Below are 14,108 nucleotides of genomic sequence, written 5' to 3'. Positions count from 1 at the left end.
TTTAGGGCCTTTTCTAGAGTGTCAAGTCTTGACCTCAAGACTTGATTTTCTTTCTCTAAAACCTCAAGTTTTAATTTATCATTCTTTCTTGAGGTGTTCCTAGGCATATGTCTAGTTGTCTTGGGGTTTCTACCTAGATTTTCCTTAGCCTTAGATGAGTTGATCCTAGGGTTGGCTTTCCTAGTGTTATCCTTATCTAGGCTAACATGTTTAGCACCTAAGCACATATATTGGTTCCTTAAGTTAACATGCTTATCATTATTAGCAATTGCAATAAAACTACTAGCATGTGTCATATTAGAGTTGCAATAATGAGCTTTAAATGTTACCTTAGGGTTTGCCTTCGCTCCCCCTATTGACGTGCTCGGTCTCTTGTCCTTGTGAGGTTACCTCCCCCTCGGACATTGACTCCTATAGTGTCCCCTTCGCTTGCATTGGAAGCACACCACGTGCTCCTTGCCTTTACGTGTCGGGACTCCGGCTTCCTTGTCCTTTGGCGCCGGTGGAGTCTTCCTAACCCTCTTTGGACACTTACTCTTGTAGTGCCCAAATTCCCTACACTCAAAGCACATTATGTGTAATTTGCTAGAAATTAAAATGCTTGAGTTACCTAGGTTTGAGGATGGATGAACGCTCTCTCCTTCATCCCTTCCGGAGGTAGAAGCTTCTTCTTCTTGCTCCGAACTTGAAGAAGAACTCTCCTCTTCTTCTTTAGATGTTGAGTGGCCCTCAACTTCTAAATCCATTCCTCCATGATGTGAACTCCTTGGCTCACTTGACTCCTCTTCATGACTTGAAGTGGAGTTCTCCTCATGGAACTTTGCCAAGTTATTCCACAACTCCTTGGCATCGTTATATCCACCTATCCAACACAAAACATCATTAGGTAAAGAGAATTCAATGATTTTCGTTACCTCATCATTGATGGTTGATTGGTGGATTTGCTCCTTGGTCCACTCCTTCTTCTCTAGGGTTTCTCCTTTCTTGTCCATCGGAGGCTTGAAACCTAATTGAACACAACTCCAATTTTCAAGGTTAGACATAAGAAAATACCTCATTCTTACCTTCCAATACGCGAAGTCGCAGCACTCGTAGAAGGGTGGAAATGTAATGTCTTCTTCGAGTCGATCCATTCTCTAGCTTGTGCTCCCACGGGTGTTAATCCGACGAAGAGCGCGCCTCGCTCTGATACCACTTGTTAGGATCCTTCGTACGGAGGCTAGAGAGGGGGGGTGTGAATAGCCGACCCCAAATCGTCGCATTTCTACAAACTAGGGTTAGCGCAGCGGAAAATGACACTTAGAAACGAAGGAAAAGAAGACAAACCTCAAACAAACCAATGTAACGAGGTTCGGAGATTAGGGCTCCTACTCCTCAGCGTGTCCGTAAGGTGGACGAGTCCAGTCAATCCGTCGGTGGATGAGTCCCCGGAAAACCGGCTAATATGTACTCCTTCTGGGTGAAGAAACCTCGCCACAAAACTTGCAACAACAAGAAGGAGTACAAGAAATACAAGTAGAAAGACAAGAACAATGTACAAACACTAACTCGCCTTCTCGTCGACTGCCTGTGAAGAAACAACTAGAAAACCAGCTGACGGAAGCTCACACGAAGCTTACTGGGAGAGCTCAACAAAGCTCGATCACAGCAGCAAGCTAGAAGAAGGAGAAGAAGAAAGCAGGGGCTCAAGCAGACCTTTTATAACTGCGAAGAAAACGAAGAAACACAGAAGAAATCTGGCTTGCGTCGCAAGCGTGGGCCGATCGTCCATGTGATCGGTCCACGGCCGATCCTATTCCCCTCGCCTTCGTCTCGATCGGTCCATGGACCGATCGAATCCTCTGATCGGTCCACGCACCGATTAGGAATCTGATCGGTGCGGGACCGATAATGCTGTCTTGATCGGTCCCTCATCTGCGCCTCGCTCTGCTCGGCTTCGATCGACTCGATCGGTCACACCGATCGGTTATCACTGCTATGATGTGTTCTTGATCGGTCACCGGATCGAATATTCATGATATCGATCGATCACCGGATCGATCCACCCTGGTTTTCCCCAAACCAAGTCCAAACCAACATCCGGTCAATCTTGACTGTTGGTACATTTAGCATCCGGTCACTCCCTTGACCTGCTAGGACTCCCCCCTAAGTGTCCGGTCAATCCCTTTGACCCACTTAGACTTTTCTCTCCGTACCAAGTATCCGGTCACTTCTATGACCTATTTGGACTTCCCATCACCAGATGTCCGATCACCCTTGATCCATCTGGATTTTCCCTTGCCCGGCTTCACTCACCAGGACTTTCACCTAGCTTCACTCACTAGGGTTTTCACCTGGCTTCACTCACCAGGATTTCCAATCTGCCTGGCTTCACTCACCAGGACTTCCCAACTGCCTGCCTTCACTCACCAGGACTTTCACTTTCACCTAGCTTCACTCACTAGGATTTTCACCTGGCTTCACTCACCAGGATTTCTCGACTGCCTGGCTTCACTCACCAGGACTTTCCAACTCACCTAGTTTCACTCACTAGGACTTTCCCTTGCCTGGCCTCACTCACCAGGACTTTCCGACTGCCTGGCTTCACTCACCAGGACTTTTCCCAGCGCCAAACTCCCTGTTTGGACTTTTCCCGTGCCAAGTCTCCATACTTGGACTTTTCGCGTGCCAAGCTACCTGCTTGGACTTTTCCCCGTGCCAAGTCTCCGTACTTGGACTTTTCCAGTGCCAAGTCTCCATACTAGGACTTTTCGCGTGCCAAGCTACCTGCTTGGACTTTTCCCCGTGCCAAGTCTCCGTACTTGGACTTTTCCAGTGCCAAGCTACCTGCTTGGACTTTTCCAGTGCCAAGTCTCCATACTTGGACTTTTCACCGAATTAGGTCAACCTTGACCTACGGTTGCACCAACAATCTCCCAAACATCTATTCTTGTCAAACATCAAGAATACAACTCTCTTCTCGTCAAACATCGTCAACCATCAAAACACAACTCGAGTCAGGTCAACTCGAGTCAGGTCAACCAGGTCAACCTTAACCTAAGGTTGCACCAACAATCTCCCCCTTTTTGATGTTTGACAAAATCCAAAATCAAGTTAGGTTAACCCGATAACCTAACTTAGGTTTTCCAATGTTCTTCCTTGAACATTCTTCCAAAACCTACACTCTCCCCCTTGGGACATCTCTCCCCCTTTTTGACACACATCAAAAAGAGGGAATCAAGGTCAAGAGTTTCTTCCTAATGAAAGTCCCATACCTTTCATTGAAACCCTTAATTTTCCCCTTGATACTAAACTCAACACTCAACTTAGTGACAATTCCATATCACAAATCCTCAAAAGTCTTAAGGAGTAAAAACTCCCCCTAAAAGTCAACTCCCCCTTGACAATTAGTTAAGACTCCCCCTAAAGGTCAACTCCCCCTTGACCATTGCACCACCAATGTCTTGGAGAGTTTCAAACCTTTAGAAACCCGAAACTCAACTCCCACAGCTGAAATTTCAGACCACAGTCGAAATTCATCACACCTGATCGGTCACCGGACCGATCAGAACCCCTCCGGATCGGTCCCCAGACCGATCCAGTTTTCCCTGGATCGGTCCAGTGACCGATCCATCCTTGGACATTTCTTCTCTCCCGAAATTCAGAAACTCACAACAAATTCCAGAAAATTCAAAAAATTGTGAAATTTTGAGGATACATTCCTCATACCATATACTATCAAGGAAAAATAGTTTTCTATGAAAATAACTTCCATTTTCAAATCTTGATACAAAGTTCAAAAACTTTGAAATAGTTCAAAGTTAAGTCAACTTTGTATCAATTTGCTCAATGATGAATGCTATCACTAAAATAGCTTCATCAAGGTTTTTCAAATCAATTTCAAAATGATTTTAAACCTTTTAATTTAGGACCATAATCTTAGGGCTAAATGTACATGACTTGTACAAAAGCTTTCCCTATGATCCCCAATCTCTTGAATTAGGCTCATCTAGGTACAAGAACTATGTACCTTGATCCTAACTCATGATCCTAATATCTCACACACATCAAAAGTGTATCAAACACATTCAAGTTAATTTTGATGTGAGATATGGGTTTAGGTTATCTTAGGCTAAGTTTTCATGCATTTTTAAAACAACAACTTGATCTCCATATCAAATTGTGTTGTTTATCCTTAGATCAATTTCATTAATTATAGATGCAAGAGATGATGACATGGCATAAAATGATGTCATAAATAGAAGCATGTTCCAATTTCATGATGTCATGGCATAAAGTATAAAACTTAAAATAAGCATGACATATAATTAGCCTAAGCATGATCATGACATTTCGAATGATAATAAGTTAAACATGATGTCATGGCATGGCATATGGCAAACAACCATGGTAAGTTAGCACAAATAAAATACCTAGATTACCTATCTAAGTATCCTTAACACCTTAGCTAACTTAAAATCTAAACCTAGATTGCTCAAAGTGCTTCAAGAAAATGCCCAAACCTAAGTTGGCATTCCTATTTTTCTTGATTAATTTATGCCACTTAACATTAAGTATATCCTCAAATATTGGCATATTTCATATTTCCTCAAGAATAGCACCTTTTTAATTAAGGCCTAGATTGTCTTAAATTCCCAAGAGAGTACCAAGACCCCAACTTGGTATTTCTCTAGGTTTTCCTAACTTGTGCCAATAAAGGTTAAAGTCGATTTTTTTCAAATATGGCACAATTTACTCTTCAAGGAGTAAATGATAAATCCATTTCATTTTCAAAGATTCACAAAACCTTGAAAATGTTCCTTGAGTGTCAATTTCCTTAACTACCCTTCTAATCGGAGTTGACACTCTCTAACCCATCTATGGGGTAGAGAAGATGCTCCTAGGAACCCAATACCTATTAGAGCTCATTGGGTTCACTAAATATTCACTAGGAATAACTTCCCTAGCAACCCTCCTAATGACCCTCTTAGGCTTTAAAGCCTTGGCCATTTGGGACTCATCAAGATCAACTCTAGGGATGACTCCCCTTGTGACCTTGGTGTTGGTCTTCCTAGCCCTAGGTGTTGTTCCATAATTGAATGGAACATTATGATAGGTGGGCTTGACCATTTGGGACTTAGGTTTGTGACCCAAACCTTTCTTGTCCTTAGGCTTTGAAATTTGACCCTTAGACCCTAGAGTTGACTTCTCTAAATTCTTTAGGGCCTTTTCTAGAGTGTCAAGGCTTGACCTCAAGACTTGATTTTCTTTCTCTAAAACCTCAAGTTTTAATTTATCATTCTTTCTTGAGGTGTTCCTAGGCATATGTCTAGTTGTCTTGGGGTTTCTACCTAGATTTTCCTTAGCCTTAGATGAGTTGATCCTAGGGTTGGCTTTCCTAGTGTTATCCTTATCTAGGCTAACATGTTTAGCACCTAAGCACATATATTGGTTCCTTAAGTTAACATGCTTATCATTATTAGCAATTGCAATAAAACTACTAGCATGTGTCTTATTAGAGTTGCAATAATGAGCTTTAAATGTTATCTTAGGATTTGCCTTCGCTCCCCCTATTGACGTGCTCGGTCTCTTGTCCTTGTGAGGTTGCCTCCCCCTCGGACATTGACTCCTATAGTGTCCCCTTCGCTTGCATTGGAAGCACACCACGTGCTCCTTGCCTTTGCGTGTCGGGACTCCGGCTTCCTTGACCTTTGGCGCCGGTGGAGTCTTCCTAACCCTCTTTGGACACTTACTCTTATAGTGCCCAAATTCCCTACACTCAAAGCACATTATGTGTAATTTGCTAGAAATTAAAATGCTTGAGTTACCTAGGTTTGAGGATGGATGTAAACGCTCTCCTTCATCCCTTCCGGAGGTAGAAGCTTCTTCTTCTTGCTCCGAACTTGAAGAAGAACTCTCCTCTTCTTCTTTAGATGTTGAGTGGCCCTCAACTTCTAAATCCATTCCTCCATGATGTGAACTCCTTGGCTCACTTGACTCCTCTTCATGACTTGAAGTGGAGTTCTCCTCATGGAACTTTGCCAAGTTATTCCACAACTCCTTGGCATCGTTATATCCACCTATCCTACACAAAACATCATTAGGTAAAGAGAATTCAATGATTTTCGTTACCTCATCATTGACTAGGGATTGGTGGATTTGCTCCTTAGTCCACTCCTTCTTCTCTAGGGTTTCTCCTTTCTTGTCCATCGGAGGCTTGAAACCTAATTGAACACAACTCCAATTTTCAAGGTTAGACATAAGAAAATACCTCATTCTTACCTTCCAATACGCGAAGTCGCAGCACTCGTAGAAGGGTGGAAACGTAATGTCTTCTTCGAGTCGATCCATTCTCTAGCTTGTGCTCCCACGGGTGTTAATCCGACGAAGAGCGCGCCTTGCTCTGATACCACTTGTTACGATCCTTCGTACGGAGGCTAGAGAGGGGGGGTGTGAATAGCCGACCCCAAATCGTCGCGTTTCTACAAACTAGGGTTAGCGCAGCGGAAAATGACACGTAGAAACGAAGGAAAAGAAGACAAACCTCAAACAAACCGATGTAACGAGGTTCGGAGATTAGGGCTCCTACTCCTCGGCGTGTCCGTAAGGTGGACGAGTCCAGTCAATCCGTCGGTGGATGAGTCCCCGGAAAACCGGCTAATATGAACTCCTTCAGGGTGGAGAAACCTCACCACAAAACTTGCAACAACAAGAAGGAGTACAAGAAATACAAGTAGAAAGACAAGAACAATGTACAAACACTAACTCGCCTTCTCGTCGACTGCCTGTGAAGCAACCTAGACAACCAGCCGTCGGAAGCTCACACGAAGCTTCAGGAGAGCTCAACAAAGCTCGGTGACAGCGGATCTAGAAGAAGGAGAAGAAGAAAGCAGGGGCGCAGCCCTCCTTTTATAACCTACGAAGAAAACGAAGAAACATGAAGAAATCTGGCGTTGCGTTAGTGGTCTGGATCGATGCGGGGACCGAGCTCCATGTGGACGGTCCGACCGATCCTATTCCCCGCCGCTTCGTTTCTCTCGATCGGTCCATGGACCGATCAAACCTCTGATCGGTCCACATCGATCGGAACTCTGATCGGTCGGGACCGACCAGGCTTTTGTTGATCCGTCGGACCGATCAGCTCTGCGCCTCGCTCCCCGCCGCTTGATCGACTCCGATCGGTCACTGCATCCCGATCAGTTATCCTGATATGCTCGATGTATTCTGATCGGTCACCGCACCGATCAATATTCATGATATCATCGGATCGATCACCGATCGATCCCTCATGGTTTTCCCCAAACCAAGTCCAAACCAACATCCGGTCAATCTTGACTGTTGGTACATTCGCCTAGCATCCGGTCACCCTTGACCGCTAGGACTCCCCGCTAAGTGTCCGGTCAATCCCTTTGACCCACTTAAACTTTTCTCTCCGTACCAAGTATCGGTCACTCCTATGACCTATTTGGACTTCCCATCACCGATGTCCGATCACCCTTGAACCATCCGGATTTTCCTTGCCTTGCTCACCGTGACTTTCACCTAGCTTCACTCACTAGGGTTTTCACCGCTTCACTCACCAGATTTCCAATGCTTCACTCACGGACTTCGCCTGGCTTCACTTGCCAGACTTTCACTTTCACCTAGCTTCACTCACTAGGATTTTCACCGCCTGCTTCACTTACCATCACTCACCAGGACTTTCCAACTCACCTAGCTTCACTCACTAGGACTTTCCTTGCCTGGCCTCACTCACCGTGACTTTCCACCGCCTCGCTTCACTCACTGGGACTTTTCCCAGCTCCAAACTTGGACTTTTCCTGCCAAGTCTCCATACTTGGACTTTTCAAGTGCCAAGTCTCCCTCCAAGTCTCCGTGCTTGGACTTTTCCGATGCCAAGTCTCCATACTTGGACTTTTCGTGAAGCTACCCGCTTGGACTTTTCCCGTGCCAAGTCTCCGTGCTTGGACTTTTCCGTGCCTTTCCGTTTCCAAGTCTCCATACTTGGACTTTTCACCGAATCAGGTCAACCTTGACCTACGGTTGCACCAACAATCTCCCAAACATCTATTCTTGTCAAACATCAAGAATACAACTCTCTTCTCGTCAAACATCGTCAAACATCAAAACACAACTCGAGTCAGGTCAACTCGAGTCAGGTCAACCAGGTCAACCTTAACCTAAGGTTGCACCAACAATCTCCCCCTTTTTGATGTTTGACAAAATCCAAAATCAAGTTAGGTTAACCCGATAACCTAACTTAGGTTTTCCAATGTTCTTCCTTGAATATTCTTCCAAAACCTACACTCTCCCCCTTGGGACATCTCTCCCCCTTTTTGACACACATCAAAAAGAGGGAATCAAGGTCAAGAGTTTCTTCCTAGTGAAAGTCTCATACCTTTCATTGAAACCCTTAATTTCCCCCTTGATACTAAACTCAACACTCAACTTAGTGACAATTCCATATCACAAATCCTCGAAAGTCTTAAGGAGTAAAAACTCCCCCTAAAAGTCAACTCCCCCTTGACAATTAGTTAAGACTCCCCCTAAAGGTCAACTCCCCCTTGACCATTGCACCACCAATGTCTTGGAGAGTTTCAAACCTTTAGAAACCCGAAACTCAACTCCCACAGCTGAAATTTCAGACCACAGTCGAAATTCATCAAATTCAGCACGCCTGATCGGTCACCGGACCGATCAGGTCCCCAGACCGATCCAGCCTTCCCTGGATCGGTCCAGTGACCGATCCAGCCTTGGACAGACTCGAGTTCTGATTTCCTTCTCCCGAAATTCAGAAACTCACAACAAATTCCAGAAAATTTGAGAAATTATGAAATTTTGAGGATACATTCCTCATACCATATACTATCAAGGAAAAATAGTTTTCTATGAAAATAACTTCCATTTTCAAATCTTGATACAAAGTTCAAAAACTTTGAAATAGTTCAAAGTTAAGTCAACTTTGTATCAATTTGCTCAATGATGAATGCTATCACTAAAATGGCTTCATCAAGGTTTTTCAAATCAATTTCAAAATGATTTTAAACCTTTTAATTTAGGACCATAATCTTAGGGCTAAATGTACATGACTTGTACAAAAGCTTTCCCTATGATCCCCAATCTCTTGAATTATGCTCATCTAGGTACAAGAACTATGTACCTTGATCCTAACTCATGATCCTAATATCTCACACACATCTAAAGTGTATCAAACACATTCAAGTTGATTTTGATGTGAGATATGGGTTTAGGTTATCTTAGGCTAAGTTTTCATGCATTTTCTAAAACAACAACTTGATCTCCATATCAAATTGTGTTGTTTATCCTTAGATCAATTTCATTGATTATAGATGCAATAGATGATGACATGGCATAAAATGATGTCATAAATAGAAACATGTTCCAATTTCATGATGTCATGGCATAAAGTATAAAACTTAAAATAAGCATGACATATAATTAGCCTAAGCATGATCATGACATTTCGAATGATAATAAGTTAAACATGATGTCATGGCATGGCATATGGCAAACAACCATGGTAAGTTAGCACAAATAAAATACCTAGATTACCTATCTAAGTATCCTTAACACCTTAGCTAACTTAAAATCTAAACCTAGATTGCTCAAAGTGCTTCAAGAAAATGCCCAAACCTAAGTTGGCATTCCTATTTTTCTTGATTAATTTATGCCACTTAACATTAAGTATATCCTCAAATATTGGCATATTTCATATTTCCTCAAGAATAGCACCTTTTTAATTAAGGCCTAGATTGTCTTAAATTCCCAAGAGAGTACCAAGACCCCAACTTGGTATTTCTCTAGGTTTTCCTAACTTGTGCCAATAAAGGTTAAAGTCGATTTTTTTTCAAATATGGCACAATTTACTCTTCAAGGAGTAAATGATAAATCCATTTCATTTTCAAAGATTCACAAAACCTTAAAAATGTTCCTTGAGTGTCAATTTCCTCAAAGTTGGGTTAACTACCCTTCTAATCGGAGTTGACACTCTCTAACCCATCTATGGGGTAGAGAAGATGCTCCTAGGAACCCAATACCTATTAGAGCTCATTGGGTTCACTAAATATTCACTAGGAATAACTTCCCTAGCAACCCTCCTAATGACCCTCTTAGGCTTTAAAGCCTTGGCCATTTGGGACTCATCAAGATCAACTCTAGGGATGACTCCCCTTGTGACCTTGGTGTTGGTCTTCCTAGCCCTAGGTGTTGTTCCATAATCGAATGGAACATTATGATAGGTGGGCTTGACCATTTGGGACTTAGTTTTGTGACCCAAACCTTTCTTGTCCTTAGGCTTTGAAATTTGACCCTTAGACCCTAGAGTTGACTTCTCTAAATTCTTTAGGGCCTTTTCTAGAGTGTCAAGTCTTGACCTCAAGACTTGATTTTCTTTCTCTAAAACCTCAAGTTTTAATTTATCATTCTTTCTTGAGGTGTTACTAGGCATATGTCTAGTTGTCTTGGGGTTTCTACCTAGATTTTCCTTAGCCTTAGATGAGTTGATCCTAGGGTTGGCTTTCCTAGTGTTATCCTTATCTAGGTTAACATGTTTAGCACCTAAGCACATATATTGGTTCCTTAAGTTAACATGCTTATCATTATTAGCAATTGCAATAAAACTACTAGCATGTGTCTTATTAGAGTTGCAATAATGAGCTTTAAATGTTACCTTAGGATTTGCCTTCGCTCCCCCTATTGACGTGCTCGGTCTCTTGTCCTTGTGAGGTTGCCTCCCCCTCGGACATTGACTCCTATAGTGTCCCCTTCGCTTGCATTGGAAGCACACCACATGCCCCTTGCCTTTGCGTGTCGGGACTCCGGCTTCCTTGACCTTTGGCGCCGGTGGAGTCTTCCTAACCCTCTTTGGACACTTACTCTTGTAGTGCCCAAATTCCCTACACTCAAAGCACATTATGTGTAATTTGCTAGAAATTAAAATGCTTGAGTTACCTAGGTTTGAGGATGGATGAACGCTCTCTCCTTCATCCCTTCCGAAGGTAGAAGCTTCTTCTTCTTGCTTCGAACTTGAAGAAGAACTCTCCTCTTCTTCTTTAGATGTTGAGTGGCTCTCAACTTCTAAATCCATTCCTCCATGATGTGAACTCCTTGGCTCACTTGACTCCTCTTCATGACTTGAAGTGGAGTTCTCCTCATGGAACTTTGCCAAGTTATTCCACAACTCCTTGGCATCGTTATATCCACCTATCCTACACAAAACATCATTAGGTAAAGAGAATTCAATGATTTTCGTTACCTCATCATTGATGGTTGATTGGTGGATTTCCTTGGTCCACTCCTTCTTCTCTAGGGTTTCTCCTTTCTTGTCCATCGGAGGCTTGAAACCTAATTGAACACAACTCCAATTTTCAAGGTTAGACATAAGAAAATACCTCATTCTTACCTTCCAATACGCGAAGTCGCAGCACTCGTAGAAGGGTGGAAACGTAATGTCTTCTCTGAGTCGATCCATTCTCTAGCTTGTGCTCCCACGGGTGTTAATCCGATGAAGAGCGCGCCTCGCTCTGATACCACTTGTTAGGATCCTTCGTACGGAGGCTAGAGAGGGGGGTGTGAATAGCCGACCCCAAATCGTCGCGTTTCTACAAACTAGGGTTAGCGCAGCGGAAAATAACACGTAGAAACGAAGGAAAAGAAGACAAACCTCAAACAAACCGATGTAACGAGGTTCGGAGATTAGGGCTCCTACTCCTCGGCGTGTCCGTAAGGTGGACGAGTCCAGTCAATCCGTCGGTGGATGAGTCCCCGGAAAACCGGCTAATATGAACTCCTTCTGGGTGGAGAAACCTCGCCACAAAACTTGCAACAACAAGAAGGAGTACAAGAAATACAAGTAGAAAGACAAGAACAATGTACAAACACTAACTCGCCTTCTCGTCGACTGCCTGTGAAGCAACAACTTCTCTGACAACAGCAGCAGTTGACCGTCGACTGGAAGCTCACACGAGAGTCATAACAAAGCTCGGGATCAAGAAGCGTTGTTGTAAGTGACATAAACTTTCAAAAGAGTACAAAAAGACATGTATGGGTCTCGCTATAGTTCGATCGGTCGTGGACCGATCGGGAGGATGCCTGTTCGGTCTCATGGGGTACAACACCTAATTCGGTGCTCACTCGACACATTCCTAGAACAGAGTGGAGGAAAATTGAGCTCGATTGACCTTGAGGTCCGAACGATTCTGACCGCGGATCAGGGAAATTGTTATTTACCGATGAAAAGAGCTTGTCGGTCCACGGTTGCTATGCCAACTCCAATCGAGCTGGAGGCCCAGGATGGTGCCGACAGTCTAGTTTTCCATACCAAGCTAGAGGCCCAGTCGGATAGTCATGTTCGATCGATTATGTAATCTGATCAAGCAGCCCATAGCGTTTGCAGGAGCCTTTGACCCCTATTGACTTTGACCTCTACATCAATCGATTTTCACTACTTTTGACCCACTTTTGGTGGGTATGTCTTTATCACTGTATCACAAGTCTTTCCCTCAAATCTAGTCGAAGGAGACTGCAAGTCCGACTAACTAAACAATTAGTATTCTTTGCAACTCTTCTTCCTAGTTAGGCGTTCTAGGATTTAGAGCCGCCACTCGGCTTGCACAATCATTGCTCTAACGCTCTTCAAAAATGGGATCTCCACCCGATCGGGAGATTCAAAGGTAGATGCCGCTCATACTCGTCGTAAACAACACTTAGTCATTTGTTAGCCTTCTTTTGATTTCTTTTCCAATCGGGGGACTTTGAGGTTGTTGCCGCTCAGACCCGTTGTGGACGATATTTAGCTGTTTGCTAGCCAAACTCTGTTTGACTTTCCCGTGCCAAGTCTCCATACTTGGACTTTTCGCGCGCCACTGCTTGGACTTTTCCAGTGCCAAGTCTCCATACTTTGCCAAGTCTCCATACTTGACTTTTCCCGAAGTCTCCGTACTTGGACTTTTCCAGTGCCAAGCTACCTGCTTGGACTTTTCCTGTGCCAAGTCTCCATACTTGGACTTTTCACCGAATCAGGTCAACCTTGACCTACGGTTGCACCAACAATCTCCCAAACATCTATTCTTGTCAAACATCAAGAATACAACTCTCTTCTCGTCAAACATCGTCAAACATCAAAACACAACTCGAGTCAAGTCAACCAGGTCAACCTTAACCTAAGGTTGCACCAACAATCTCTTCAAACAAAATCAATTGATAAAATTTTGAAAAATATTTCTATTTTGCCTTTCACTTGCTCCTTGCCTAAGTTAAAATGGTTTCTGCTAAATTTTGTCTTGAAAAATTACGTTTTTCTAAACTAGCTCATTTTTGATATATGGCAAAGGGGGAGAGTAGAGAAATTCAAAGAAAGAAATAGAAATTCAAATAGAAATTCAAATTCAAAGAAAGAGTAGAGAAATTCAAAGAAAATAGTTTAAAGGGAACTTGTATTAAGGGGGAGCTATGTTTATCTTGCTATCACGCTTATCCTATTTCTTGTGCTTATACATAACTGCATAATTTGTACTTAACATTGAATTTCGGTTGCCATTATCAAAAAGGGGGAGATTGTTGGTGCGGGAAACATCCGACGATCGAACCTTAGTTTTGATAATGGCAAAGGATTCAAAGTTAAGTCAGTGTGTGATCTAACATGGTTGAATGAGTGATTTCAGGAAAGTCCTAGCTGCGGTTAGGTAGGTGAAAAACCCTAAGGGGTGGTAACCTTAGGTCCTAGGGGGTGGTAACCCTAGGTGGAGGAAAACCCTAAGGGGTGGTAACCTTAGGTCCTAGGGGGCGGTAACCCTAGGTGGAGGAAAACCCTAAGGGGTGGTAACCTTAGGTCCTAGGGGGCGGTAACCCTAGGTGGAGAAAAACCCTAGGGGGCGGTAACCTTAGGTCCTAGGGGGTGGTAACCCTAGGCGGTAAGTCCAGTCGGTCTGGAGGATCGGACTGGCATCAGGTAATCTCTCCTGAGGGGAGTAGGTGAGGACGCTGCCTCGTAGGAGGCGGGTCGTTACAGGTAGGAAATCCGAAGTCAGACTCGGACAGTCCGAAGACTGTCGTTTATTCTTTACTATGTTTTATCAGATTCTAACGCTGTCTTGCAGGGTATTGTGCTC

The sequence above is a fragment of the Zingiber officinale genome, chromosome 4A (assembly GCF_018446385.1).
Source record: "Zingiber officinale cultivar Zhangliang chromosome 4A, Zo_v1.1, whole genome shotgun sequence".
Classification (NCBI taxonomy): Eukaryota; Viridiplantae; Streptophyta; class Magnoliopsida; order Zingiberales; family Zingiberaceae; genus Zingiber; species Zingiber officinale.
The sequence above is the reverse complement of the archived record's forward strand: the minus strand, read 5'-3'. Positions refer to the sequence as shown.